We start from the raw sequence: 15,251 nt of genomic DNA, 5'->3' as shown, positions 1-15,251 counted from the left end.
GCTGATTTATAAATGAAAAGTAGTAATTAAGACTTTAAAATTTTCAAAAATGTCTCTTTCCCTCGGATTTAAATGAAATGTACCGTAAATTGTCATATTCGTTTCAGCATAATTAAACCCTCTCAATACAGGTACCATTGCCCCAGAGAATTATAAGATAAGACGGACTGAGCATAAGCGAAATATCTGTATTAATAAGTTTGTACCACCAAGAGTTTAGTATTTATTGTGTTTATAGGGCCTACTCCAATTTTATTTTTATTAATGCGTAGGGCTCTTTTTGTTAACAAAGAGGAAAGTAAACACGGAAATTTTACTTGAAGCAAGTAAAGCGATCGGTTTGGAAGTAAATCCCGAAAAGACGAAGTATATGATTATGTCTCGTGACCAGAATATTGTACGAAATGGAAATATAAAAATTGGAGATTTATCCTTCGAAGAGGTGGAAAAATTCAAATATCTTGGAGCAACAGTAACAAATATAAATGACACTCGGGAGGAAATTAAACGCAGAATAAATATGGGAAATGCGTGTTATTATTCGGTTGAGAAGCTCTTATCATCCAGTCTGCTGTCCAAAAATATGAAAGTTAGAATTTATAAAACAGTTATATTACCGGTTCTTCTGTATGGTTGTGAAACTTGGACTCTCACTCTGAGAGAGGAAAATAGGTTAAGGGTGTTTGAGAATAAGGTGCTTAGGAAAATATTTGGGGCTAAGCGGGATGAAGTTACAGGAGAATGGAGAAAGTTACACAACACAGAACTGCACGCATTGTATTCTTCACATAACATAATTAGGAACTTAAAATCCAGACGTTTGAGATGGGCAGGGCATGTAGAACGTATGGGCGAATCCAGAAATGCATATAGAGTGTTAGTTGGGAGACCGGAGGGAAAAAGACCTTTAGGGAGGCCGAGACGTAGATGGGAGGATAATATTAAAATGGATTTGAGGGAGGTGGGGTGTGATGATAGAGACTGGATTAATCTTGCACAGGATAGGGACCGATGGCGGGCTTATGTGAGGGCGGCAATGAACCTTCGGGTTCCTTAAAACCATTTGTAAGTAAGTAAGTAAAAGGAAAGTCAGCTCTTGCATCAAACACAATGTGTCATTATTGCGTCAACTGTAAGAACAGTTTTATTCAACAAAAGCCTCTGCCTAGTTGCGAGACACGTGTGAGATCAATGTTTGTTTCAAATTATATTAGACTACACGATGTGTTCATCACGCGAAAAGAAGTGTAGCTAGCTGTGGCTCCAGTTATTTCTGAAAACAATGTTAATCGTAAGTATCTTATCGTTTCAATAAAATGTGGTGAGTTATGATCATGAGTAACTTTCTATTAGTGTCATTTTTTAATTATTATGTTGCATCCTAAGAGGTTATTTGTAGTTTTAATAATTGCAATTTTCAAAAGTTCTCTTGGTTAGTTCCAATTTCAAATGAATTTTTCTAAACAATTATTGGATTTTTTTTTTTTAATTTTCGTCACTATCTTTCCTATATTTTACTCCTATTAGTTATATATGTCGTCTCTCTTGAAATCACTTGGTGAGCACTGAATTACATGATTTCATATTAGGTTAGATTAGTTGTAAGGTAATTAAATTTGTGACGAAGTCAAAAAATTACTTATTTTTCTTCTGCCGATTAAATTCATCCGTCCTTAGGTGCTTTGCTTTGGTTGCATCGAGTATAGCTTGTCATTTAATATCTGGGCTATATTTAGTGAAACTAATAAAACATAGGTCTACAGCTGTTATAAAACGTGAAGTTTTGTGTGTATTTTACTTTTTTACTTATTAACATAGGCTTAATATGTAACTCAATTCACAATAATACTAACTTCATCACAGTCATTTCCTACAACATCCGAGCCACGCCCCTTTGTTTTGACTAAGCAAAACATGGCGGACTAATGTTCAATTGTCTTCAACTAGAAGGCGTTGTAGCCTCTCTATAGTATCTAACTCGTTGGTTTTCCCGGTCCCGCGTTCATTTTGGCAATGGCGACTGAACAGTTAATAGAGATTATACAAGCTTGGACATCGGATGAAAAGTGGGCTCTCGGAGCGTTATTACAATAATTTCTGCCGCTAGCTTCGCCTCGAAATGTTGAATAGTTCCATTACTAAGCATTGCGTATCGTAAAAATTCTTTAATTAATTTTGCATTACTCATCGAGTACAAAGATTATAAAAATGCCAAGCATATGACGATCTTATTTTAGACTAGCCGTACCCGTGCGCTCCGCTGCACCCGTTAGAAATAAATATACAGTAATTACATAATTAAAATAGGGCATTTGATCCAGGGAACATTCGTGTTTGATAGAATGATAAATCGTTTAATATGTTACTTAATTTAAATTGCATCCAAATAATTAAAATGCGATCTTTTGGTCCAGACACACTCATTCGGTGCAATGACAATTCCTTTAACCTGTTTCTTAATTGTATTACATGCAACCATAGTTTAATGAAGATTGACATCATTTAGATTTAATGTGTATACTTTATTTTACTTGTTATAGATTTCCATTGAATTATGGTAATAACTTGATTTTAACCCTTGTTTTCTACATATTCAGTAAATGGTGCTTGGCCCACTATGGTTCTGAACCCTTCAAATACCTTAAATTATATTATATAATATTGCATTACGTATTATATTATATTATATTATATTATATTATATTATATTATATTATATTATATTATATCAGAAGTTACTGTAATAACATTATAGCATTATGTCCATCTAGAGAAACTACACTTTCCAATGGTGAAATAATAATTAATTATACAAATCGGTTAATTTAGCTTCCGATATTAATTCATACAAACACAGAAACATTCTCTGTAAGCTATCTTTCATAGCTTTCGATTGTTGCTGTCCAAGGCCCCATATAGACGAATTCATTTGTTTTTTAATTCATTACACGGCCTTAGATGGCAGTTATTTTAATTTTAAAATTCATTTATCTCATTAAATATCAGTCCTATCAAAATTTTTCATGGAATAAAACTTATCGCAAATTATTTTTAAAGAAACGTTTGTTATGTAACATTTTTCACAAAAATCAATAATAAGCGAAATATTTCGATTTATTTAATTCAGGCCCACTTATAACCCCCCTTTTAAATAATGTATTTTGAATGCCATATAGCCTAAAATCTAAGTTACAACGAACTTAATTTATATTCCAATTTTCATCGAAATCCGTTCAGCCATTATCGCGTGAAAAGGTAACAAACATACAGACAGACAGACAGACAGACTTACAAACAAAAATTTAAAAAAAGCGATTTTCGGTTTCAGGGTGGTTAATTATATATGTTAGGACTAATTATTTTTGGAAAATCGAAAATTACCAGAAAAATTTCGGCTACAGATTTATTATTAGTATAGATTTATTGATGACTTGCAGATTTTCAGTGTGATTTAATGGAATTTACAATTTTGTGTCTCGTAAGTCTGTATTTGTTAAATATAAAATTTTGCTTCCAAACTACATTCTTCATCTGATTCATTTACTTTCGCAAGTTGATAATTTTCAGTTTCGTGTTTTTCCTTCAGATTTCTTTCCCTCTAATTCGTTTTAATTGTGAAAGTGAACTACCGATGTCTTCTACTTTCAGGCATTATTATTATTATTATTATTATTATTATTATTATTATTATTATTATTATTATTATTATTATTATACAGTAGTTATTGATGCAATAACGATACTAATGATTTACGTAAAATGTTGTCCAAGCAAGGAAAAACAAAAATTGATATTGCAGAAGAAACCATAATATAATGCAATAATTATCAACAAGTATAATAAAATAAATATGTTAGCATTTTGACACACGTAATCAAGAGAACCATGCATTGAATACCACTGTATTAGAGGATGCGTGCTAAAAAAACTTTACACATTTTTCACGATCAGTGAAAGCAAAGACTTTATACTAACAAGACGGACATCTTTGCGAAATATTGAGCGACATGAACAACAGCGCCACTAGCGGCTTGAACTTGCGAAGAGTTAACTCTGTGCTCTGCATGTGCCATTAAGGTTCAGCTACTCTGTAATTAATTTCAATTTATTCATAGTGTTTATGTTAGTGTAGTAATGTAGTGTGTACAAAGATCTGAAGTATGCCTGGAATGTATTATGCAGTATACGGTTCCAATAATCAGGAAATACAAAAGGATTCCCGATCTTTCTTCCGATTTCTGAAGAACAAGCTGCAGTAAGTATCTTGCCGCTTTTTAAAAGATTTTAAATAATAATTATTACAATGAAATATAACATTTATATTTAGCCCTGTAGTTTCCACGTAACTCTGTAATTTCCCCATGTAGTTAACATTTTTCTGCTAATTTAGATATTCGTTGTAGTAAAAAACAAATAAGTTAATATTTTATTTTTCCGCTTATGCCGTAATGCGCTGGCAAATAGGGTGAAATCCAGCAAGGTCACAACACTCATATTTTCTATAAAGAGTACTGCACTGGAGATATATGTTTTCCAAACACCAATGCTGTTGCACTGTATGTACTTGGTAATTTTAGGAATGTATAATTCACAGTTTCTTGAGTTTTTAAACAGCAACAGGAACAATGTAAAATCCAAGTTGAAACAATGCATCCAGATTCCTACATGTGTAAATGTTATTTGTTGTTTGAATGTTTTTACTGACAAATGTGTCAATGCACTAAATCAAAAGTCACTGAAAAGTAAAAGGAAGAAAGAACACGAAAAGTGCATCAAAGAATCCGAAAGCCAAAAATATAATGCATGATTAATGTTATGCATTAGAATAAATTGAAGAAGAATTGTGTAACTTTTGTTTTTTAATCATTTTTTTCCCCTTCAAAATGATTTTATTCTTACATTTAAGCTAAATACTGAACAAAATATGCATCTTACGAAATTTCCTCATCCAGTCCCGCAAATTAAATGAAAAGTTTTAATTCCCGCCTGATTTGAGAGTTCGAGCCGCTAACCCTTTCTTACCTATAGATACCATATGGCAATAATTAACTTTATAGCATTTATATACTTGTGTGTTACATATGAAGGTAAATTTTGCTGGATAACTTCTATTTCAATACATTTTCATCAATATAGTTTTGTTTCAAATGTTGCCACTCCCGTAACTTGGTCACTAAATTGGTCCTAATACAGCTATTTGTTTCAACATGGATTGCTTGTAAATTTAATTTGGGTTAGAAAGGGCTAAGATGTCTCCCTGTTATATCGTGCGAAATACTGTAAGATGTCCGTCTTGTTAAGGTAAGCGTTCACTACATCATATCGCACTCCTCGTACGAATCGCACGCAACGGATATTTTAAGTGCAGTGCGTTCACTTTAACGGCTCCACCTCATCGCCTCATCGGATTCCCCTATCAGCTGTTTAAAACATGACGTCGTACGATATTGACATTGCTGAAAACTAAGGAGTTGAGGTTAGGTGTATTAATTATGACTGCTAGCGAATAAGCATTTGTAATTGCGTCATGCGTCTTAATTGAAGAGGAAGAAACGAAAGAAATATTGGTTACACAATATACAGAGTGTTCCGCTTATAAGTATAACAAAAGAAATAGCTATAACTTCTGAATTAATACAAGTATATAGTTGAAACCAACTGCTACAAAGAATGAAAACTGGGAATTTTTGTTACCTTATGTTCCATAAACCTCAACATGGCTTCCATTGGTGGCACGGGAAATATCCAACCGGTATTCAACCTCTACCCAAGTGTTATGAAGCATCTGTGGTGTAACATTGTTGACAGCAGCATAAATTCTTTCTTGTAAGTCTGCCAAATCACGTACTGGCGTCCTGTAGACCTGGTCCTTAACAAACGCCCACAGGAAAAAATCAGGTGGTGTTAGATCTGGTGATCTGGCAGGCCATGTGATGTACGGTGATCCTCTTCCGATCCATCTTGCAGGGAATTGTTCGTCTAAGAATGTGCGAACCATGTTGGCAAAGTGTGGTGGAGCCCCATCTTGCTGGAAAATTGCTCCATCTGGGAGTTGTGGCACAGCATACAGTTGCAACATATCCAGGTACGTGTTTGCAGTGACTGTCTTTTCAGCAAAGAAATAGGGACCAATGATTCTGTCACGCATGATCCCACACCAAACATTCCATTTAGGGGAATCCCGTTGGTGTTCAATTACGACACTTGGATTTTCCGACCCCCAGATGCGACAATTGTGTCGGTTTACTTTTCCACTGACGTGGAAGGTTGCCTCATCTGAGAAACAGACTCGAGTTAGAAATGTGTCGTCATCGTCCACTTTATCCAACATTGTTTCTGCAAAGCGTTTTCGTTCCAGTTTATCATTCGGCGTAATCATCTGATGAAGTTGCAGCTTGTACGCTCGCAAACGCAATCTTTTATGGAGCACTGTATGCACTGTTGTTGGTGGGATGTTCAACTGCACACTAGCCTGTCGAATGGATTTCCGCGGGCATCTCTGAAATGCCTCGCGAATGCGTTCGACATTTTCGTCAGACACTTTACGCTTGGAATGTTTACCTGCATTAGACAACAAACTTCCTGTTTCTCTGAGCTGCCTATCCCATTTCATTATTGAGACGTACGTCGGTACAGCTTCCCTCGGTCTAAGATTGTACTGACGGCGAAACAAGCGCTGTACACGAATTATGGATCTATGTTCTGCTAATGACAGCACACAAAAGGCTTTCTGCTGTGGCGTCCACATGCTGACTGACTAAAGATACGATACGAATTCTCTTATTTAATGATCTGCGCATGCGTGAGTCTTCTAAAAATAAGTAACAACAATGGATTAAAACTTCCCAATTTCCTCTTTACAATGGTACCAATCTTAACCCATTTGCATGCATTGTTATGAAATTATAACTATTTCTTTTATTATACTTATAAGCGGAACACGGTGTATATGTAATACTGCAATATCAATGAAACGAGAGATGTACAATGTCGATATCCGACGCCCACTTCAAGTACGAAACAGCTGACCAGAATAAACCAAGGAGGAAATCAAAACGTGAGGCAGATAAAAAATACTGCGGACGAAGAATTAGGGAAACAGCTGGAAGGGTCTAAGGTCAGGAGCATAGACAAGACTAATGGAGGAAATGCAAGAGAAGACATGTGAAGAACGGGTGAAGGAATGAAGCGACTACCAGATATTAGTGATTGTGAGGACAGAATAGATAGGTCTTTGGAGAGGTTATTAGCGAAGAAGAAGAGTGCTAAAAAGTGAGTGCAAGAAAGTTAGGAGTGGCAAAAGTGTAAGAAAAGGAACAGAGAAGAAAGTGTTAAGTGTAAGAAGATAGTGTAATAGTGTAATAAGATAAGACTATCAAACAGTGAATACAAGAGAATTAAAGTGAAAAAAAAATCTGAACAAATGAGAAGTGGAATGAGAGAGAAATTGCAAGTGTAATTAAGTGAATTAGATATTTCATGTTTTTCAATGTTATGGTTTGGGAGTAGTATCAGGGGTACTATAACTGTAGGAGTATTATAGAAATAAATTTATGGAAAGAGATAATAAAATAGGAAATTTAGGAGTGAAGCGAAGAAAATGGGATCAATACATAAATAAACAGAGGATAGAAAAAAAATAAGTGATGTAAGTGTTGTAAAATAGAGTAAACAGAAAAGTTAGCAAGTAATGTAGGAGAAAATAGCTCGAAAATAATGATTAAGAGTAGGTAGGATGTAAGTGTAGAGAAGAAAATAAATAAAAAATGTAAATTATTAAGGAAGGAATATGCAATATTTAATAGGTGAGCGAGAAATGGAAGGGAGACAGCCTAGGTATGAGGGAGAGAATAGAAGAGGATAGAGAGGGAAGGTCATAGAGCAATTCAGTTATAACAGAACATTAGAAAGTAATCAAGAAATACTCGGCAAAGAAAACATTAATAGAAGAGTTGTATGTATTAAAGGGATGGTGGATCGAAAAACAGAAATGTGAAGGTCCACCATAACTGTGAATTGTAAAGTTGACTGACAAATAAATATATCATATCATATCATATCAATATATATATGTAAGAAATGACTTCATTACTGTAATGGGAACGCCTCAAATTATATAATTCTTCGCAATTTTCTACACGCGAAATAAGTTTTCCGTCTGCCATTTTGGCGCGACTCTGAACACTGCACAACATAATAGTAACATTTGACCAATTAAAATTGATTTATTAAAGAAGGCCATGATCGCACGCATTGGAAAAGTTGCCCATCCGAGAAACGTGGACGGATTTGCCGACAGGCGATGCGTCCGATACGATGTAGTGAACGCGGTTATATAACAATTACAGCAAAGATAGTCTTTTTCCGATCCGTGCGATTCGTCCGATGAGTGCGATACGATGTAGTGAATGCTTACCTGTAGCATAAAGTCTTTGGTGAAAGCCACTGAGTGCGCCGTAAGGAATGAGAGCATATTGTATGAAAAAAAGAATTTCTGTTCTCTTAACCGGAGTTTCGGTTAACCAAGGTTCTACTGTGAGAGCAAGAGTGTAGTAGTGTGAACGAACCTTATGATCATCTTCGGCAACTGCAAGAAGCAGTACTTCTCCATCAGAAGAATCCTATTCGTGACTTCATCCCGCTTTGGTGTGAAGACAACAACGAATTTCGCAGCGATCGCGGGATTACAAGTTTCGCGTCCCGCGTTGGTGTGAGCAGACCTTAATTTAGCTTTGTCGGGATTTGTCTCTTGATTTTTAATTTCCTGCGTGGCATTTCCACTGAAGCTGAAACCCCATAAAAGCCATTACTAAATACTGTTTTTGATTACTCGTAAGAGTAACTTATTTACAGAATTATTTAAAACATAACGAGATCCACCTGAAGACAGTTGTCTCCAGGTACACTGTCCCTAGGTACATCAGGAATCAGTAAAATAAATATCAGCTAGTTTTCAAAACTGAGATACTGAAAACAAGCCAAAAACCATATGGATTCGTAAGACCTGTAAGTCTTGAAGTTCCTAATAACCAAGAAAAGTTAACAAAAAATTACAAAAATGAAGATCGGTAATACAGACGTGGACAAATTATTAACAAAATTGACGATTTTTATGATAATTCTGTTTAAAAAATTTGATATTTCAATTTAGACTACAGTTGAAAATTTTGCATATTTCTATCATTACAATAGACTGAAATATGCAAAAATGTCAACTGTAGTTTAAATTGAAGAGTTAAATTTTGTAAAAAACATATAATAAAAATCTTCAATTTTGTTAATAATTTATAAATTAGCAAAAATTTCAACTACAGTCTAAATTGAAGAGTCAAATTTTGTAAAAGTATAAAATAAAAATCTTCAGTTTTGCTAATAATTTGGAAATATCCCAAATGTCAACTGTATTCCAAATTGAAGAATCGAATTTTGTAAAAATATATAGGCCTAATAAAAACCTTCAGTTTTGCTAATAATTTGTAAATATGCAAAAATATCAAATGTAGTCCAAATTGAAGAGTTAAATTTTATAAAAATATACAATGCAAATCTTCAATTTTGCTAATAATATGGAAATACGCAAAAATGTCAACTGTAGTCTAAATTGAAGAATCATATTTTGTAAAAATATATAATAAAAATCTTAAATTTTGCTAATAATTTGTCCACGTCTGTATATTGGCATTATGATGTCAGAGAATTTGAGCTATCTGAACTCTAAATATGTAAGCAATTCTACAGGTCATTGGCTTTGTGTGATATTGTTTATTATAATGTGTGTTTGTGTTTTGTTTTATTCTGAAAAGCAATTATTTCTCAAAACTGAAGACAAATTGATTTTGGAAAATAGGAAAATGATGTAGAAAAATTGACATTTCACTGAAAACTACTATTTTTCCGCACATCTTTGGGTTCCAAGCTTCAAAATGAGCGTTATTTATTAAAATCCGTTCAGCCGTTTTCCCGTAATTTGCATTACCAGTTCAAATTATATAATTATATAGATTTGTTAATCTATTGCAACTCAGTGACTTTGTTTTAAATAAGTTATATTTATTTTAAGTCCGGTCATGCTATTTCAATTATATTTTTGTTTGCTCTTTATAAATTATCAGCATTGTCCGACATGTCAAGATGCTTGATGATGTTGATGGTAATTATTATTATGTTTATAATTTCGTCTAAGGGAGATCCTTCTAGTTGAGTCTCTTTAGGGTTTTTGGGCTACTCTTTGTGTTGTTGGTCCTACTACATCTTGCCAACTAGTTGTTACTTACATGATTGAAAACAGAAACGTTTAATTCTTCGGACATGAGCGATCTATCTATTTCTCTGGTTTTAATTGTTGCAGAGGGAAAATATTCAGGTACCGTAGCCTATTTCTTGATGTAGTTTGTTTTTTTTTTTTTCAATTCCGGGATATACTTTAACTGTCGACAAAAAATCATTTAGCGGCCTGAATTCAATTTAAATACCCTACTCTTTATATAACAAACACTATAATTCATTTAATATCATAATCTGTAATAATAATAATAATAATAATAATAATAATAATAATAATAATAATAATAATAATAATAATAAAGATCTGGCGCTATTAGCATCTTCATAAGAGGATTTACAAAGATCGCTTCATAGTCTCCACATAATTTCTGGTCAATATAACATGGAAATTTCACCCGATAAAACAAGAATTATGATATTTTCTGGCACAGACCCAATTCAAAGTAAAATATGTTTAGAAAACAAAATTCTGGAAAGGTTGAATGAATTCAGTTACTTCGGATAAAACCTATCTTTTCATTCTGAAAGGGATATCTCCGAGAAAATAAAAAAATACACTAAAGCTTGAGCATAACCGATAGAGCTGCAATTGTTAAAAAATATACCCTTTTACGCCTGTATAATATTCTCGCAAGACCAGTTTTCTGTTATGGAAGTGAGGCATGGTACTTAAAAGAGTTCATTATATTAGCAGAATCACAGCATGTGAGATGAGATTCATGAGGACTGCGGGATACACTAAATTCGATCACAAGCGAAATGAGGATGTCATGGAGGAACTAAAGACTGGACCAGTGATGGAATACATTTGACGATCACGTCAACAGAATGAGCAACAACACCCCTATAAAGGGGCAGTTCCCTTATACAATCGTAATTAGATTCTGTATGCAATAAACATATGCTACATATAACTACTGGGTAACGTTCCATGAAAACATGTTAGAAGACAAGTTATTAATTTTGTCTAAATGTATCCCTACAAAGGGATAGTTCCTCTCATACAATCGTAATCAGATTTTGTATACAAAAAATGTATGCTACACGTAACTACTGTACAAAGTTTCATGAAAATATGTTACATAGGACACAAGTTATTAATTTTGTCTTAATGCACCCCCTATAAAGAGGGCGTTCCTCTTATACAATCATAATCAGATTATGTATACAATAAAATATATATGCCACATGTAACTCCTGTGTAAGGTTTCATGGAAATATGTTAGAAAGGAAACAAGTTGTTAATTTTGTTTAAATGCACCCCCTATAAAGAGCTAGTTCCTCTAATACAATCATAATAAATATACTACTAGGTTCAAAAAGTTCCCGGAATTTTACTACAATTTTTCGTATTAATATATAACAAGGGATATTATACATTTATTTTGTTGGTAACATTCATGATGTCATTTCCTTAAAGTTTGTTGATAATGGCAATTATTGGTTTTGAGTTGTAGGCATTTGTTTATCATAGTGTTTTGTTTGTTCGTCGCATTTTGTAATTATGTCCACAGAGCAAAGTACAAACATCCAGTTCTGTGTTTTGCTGGGGACATGATCAGTATGGCTGATGAAGATGGTGATTTCTTAAACAAAATGAAACTGGTGCTACTTGTACGACCCAGTCCCTAAACGACAGTCATCTGAGTGGAAATCGAAAACATCTCCTCGGATGCAAAAATTTCCTAGGGACACTTCCAAAGGCAAAGTTATTTTAAATGTTATGTTTTATTTAACGACGCTCGCAACTGCAGAGGTTATATCAGCATCGCCGGATGTGCCGGAATTTTGTCACGCAGGAGTTCTTTCATATGCCAGTAAATCTACTGACATGAGCCTGTCGCATTTAAGCACACTTAAAGCAAAGTTATTTTGGAAGTTTTCTTCGACTCTCAGGGTCTCATGCACCATGAGTTCATTCCAGAAGGTCGTACTGTAACGAAAGAATTGTACGTAGAAACCCTCCGTCGCCTCTGGGACGCAGTGAGAAGGAAACGTCCAGAAAAGTGGGTAGAAAACAATTGGTTCCTTATGCATGACAATGCACCTGCTCATCGCGCAATTATTGTAAAGAATTTTCTTGCCAGGCACAACATAACTGCTTTGGATCACCCACCATACTCTCCTGATCTCTCACCACCTGATTACTTCCTGTTTCCCCATCTGAAAAGTCATCTGAAAGGACGGAGATTCAATGCTGAAGAGGTTATCGCAAACGCGACGAGAGCACTAAGACGGGTTTCACAAAATGGCTTCCAGGCCTGCTTCCAGGAACTCTACACGCGTTGGCAAAAGTGTGTTGTTGCGGAAGGCAACTATTTTGAAGGGAATGCTGTAGAATAGTGTTTAAGGTACGTTGTTTCTATGATGCTAGCAAATTCCGGGAACTTTTTGAACCTAGTATGCATACAATCAATGTATACAATAAATATATATTATCAGTAACTACTGTGTAAAGTTTCATGAAAATATGTTAGATATGAAATAAGCTATTAATTTTGTCTAAATGCTTCCCCTATAAAAGGGTAGTTCCTCTTATATAATCGATTTTGTATAGAATAAATATACGCTACATTTAACTACTGTGTAAAGTTTCATGAAAATATGTTAGATGGGAGACAAGTTATTAATTTTAAATAAATGCACCCCCTGTAATGGGGTAGTTCCCAGTGGTGGTTCCTCCGTGGAACAGAGGGAACAGACTGTTCCCTTCCTCTCTGCCCCCTTAACTGAGATTGTGAGATATACTTCATTCTAAAGGATAGGCCTACTTGCAGTTTTCGAAAAGCGAAAACAGCTATCGTTAGCAGGTTTATTGCAGTGAAATGAAAACGGCTCGAGCCCTCTCGTCTGCTGTGCGTGATGATGTGAGTGGGATCTCAAGCAATGTATTCTCCGAATCAGGCTCGAGCGGACACGAACTTACCCGAGTATCGCCGGAAGCTGTAGAAGTTACCTCTTCCCTCGCGGAGTATTGAGAAGTGTGGAATATACTGTTTCATCAAGCTAGTTTATTTATATAGTGATAATTCGGAAAACAATAAGTTCCAAGAGTTTTTCGTGTGACATAATATTGTGTGTGAAATTACGTATACAATAGTTCTTAAAAATCCGTACGATTTACGCATTCGCGGCCCGAATTAAATCTGACGAAATAATGGCAATGGAACAGGTGACTGCTGCCTGTTCCAACTGCAACGAGACCGAGCGCGAGCGCCCTGATGCCAACCAGACAGCCAGTGTTGTGTTATCGATCAGCTGAAGTCGAGAACGTTTAGTTCGATCAATTTTTCTGACAAAAGCGCGGTTATTTTGAATGGCAAACCTACTCCTCTCCTTACAGACCTTAAAACTAAAACAAAATCTTATACAAGACATTTTCAAAGTAGTTATTATAATTCTGTGAAATGGTTAACTAGATGATCGTCAAGCGGTAAATTGTAGGTTTAATTTAGGCCTAATAATAATAATAACAATAATATAATATCATTAATTTGTTTTATATTAACATATTATTTTTTGATTAAGTTGTAAAAGAAGTAAAAAGAAAGAAATGGCAAAGTTGATAAATCATATAAGGATTATTATTATTATTATTATTATTATTATTATTATTGTTTCTGACCTGTTCCCCATCGAGAAATAGCACCGCACGCTACTGGTAGTTCCTCTTATACAGAGTGATTTATATAGAAGTGACACATTTCTTTCATTAACTGTTTCAAAACGAATTGTGCTAGCGACAACTTATTATACCTAAAATGTAGAGGAATTTTGGGAGATTATTTACCTCTATAGCAAATGTTGAAAATGTCCTCCATCCTGCATAAGGCACAACTCAACACGGCGTTCCATGTTACTGCCACTCGTTGGAGGACTCTGTTGTCAATAGCTTGAATCTCCTGTGTGATGTTGTGCTTCAGATCGTCCAATGTCTGGGGACGTGCGGCGTAAACCCTGTCTTTTAAGTAACCCCATAGAAAGAAGTTCGGCGTTGTCAAATTCGGAGATCTCAGTGGCCACAGGTTCCTGGAAATTATTCGGTCGTCAAAGAAACTTGCTCTTACGTCAACAACAACCGTGGGAAGCCTAGATAAACGATGCTTGCCCTTTTCACTCACCAGAGATCCAGTTGTTTCCAATTTGTTTACCAGTCCCAGTATTGTGTTTCTTTTGGGAGGATTGCGAACACCAAATTCTCTCTGGTATGCCCTTTGAGTAGCTGTAACTGAATCCGTAATCCAGTATTGCTTCACAAGGAAGAGTCGTTGATTTAATGTGTACTGCATTTTCACGTTGACACAAAATGTCGAAAACAGCTGCCAACAATAGGAATAAAACATAAACATCTGCGCATCTGGTGCTGCCAACAATAGGAATAAAACATAAACATTTCGCATCTAGTGACAAGGAATCGGAACTCCAGAACATTCTGCTTAATTTGGTGCTAAAATTGGGTCATTGAATGAATTTCCAACGGAATAATTAAAGAAAGAAATGTGTCAGTTCTATATAAATCACTCTGTACAATCGTAATCAGATTTTGTATACAAAATGTATGCTACATGTAACTACAAAGTTACAAAGTTTCGTGAAAATATGTTACGTAGGAGAAGTTTTATTAATTTTGTCTAAATGCAGTCCCTATAGAGAGGTAGTTTCTTCTATACAATCACACTCAGATTTTGTATACAATAAACATATGCCACATGTAACTACTGTGTAGAATTTCATAACAATATGTTAGATAGGAGAAAAGTAGTTAATTTTGTCTATATGTATCCCTTATATAGGGATAGTTCCTCTTGTACAATCATAATCAGATTTTTATACCATAAATGTGTGCTACATGTAACAGACTACTGTGTATAATTTCATGACAAGTTATTAATTTCATCTAAATGCGCTCCCTATAAGAGGGTTTCACTTGGCTCGTAGTGACGATCTGTGCATGGTGCCGACTCAAG

The 15,251-nt window shown here is 34.8% G+C and overlaps 1 protein-coding gene across 3 annotated transcripts in view; it reads right to left on the bottom strand.

The window, feature by feature from the left end:
• LOC138715488 (follicle-stimulating hormone receptor-like) overlaps positions 1-15,251 on the bottom strand; it is a 778,322-nt gene that overhangs the window by 274,870 nt on the left and 488,201 nt on the right. Inside the window, exon 1 of one of the 3 annotated variants that reach the window (XM_069848452.1) lies at positions 8,568-8,662. The exons of the other annotated variants lie outside the window; for them this stretch is intronic. The gene's annotated coding sequence lies outside the window, so the exon portion shown is untranslated. Of the gene's footprint in view, positions 1-8,567; positions 8,663-15,251 lie in introns of those variants that run through there. 3 annotated transcript variants of the gene reach the window in all.

This window comes from Periplaneta americana, chromosome 15 (genome assembly GCF_040183065.1).
Source record: "Periplaneta americana isolate PAMFEO1 chromosome 15, P.americana_PAMFEO1_priV1, whole genome shotgun sequence".
NCBI lineage: Eukaryota > Metazoa > Arthropoda > Insecta > Blattodea > Blattidae > Periplaneta > Periplaneta americana.
The sequence above is the reverse complement of the archived record's forward strand: the minus strand, read 5'-3'. Positions and strand labels throughout refer to the sequence as shown.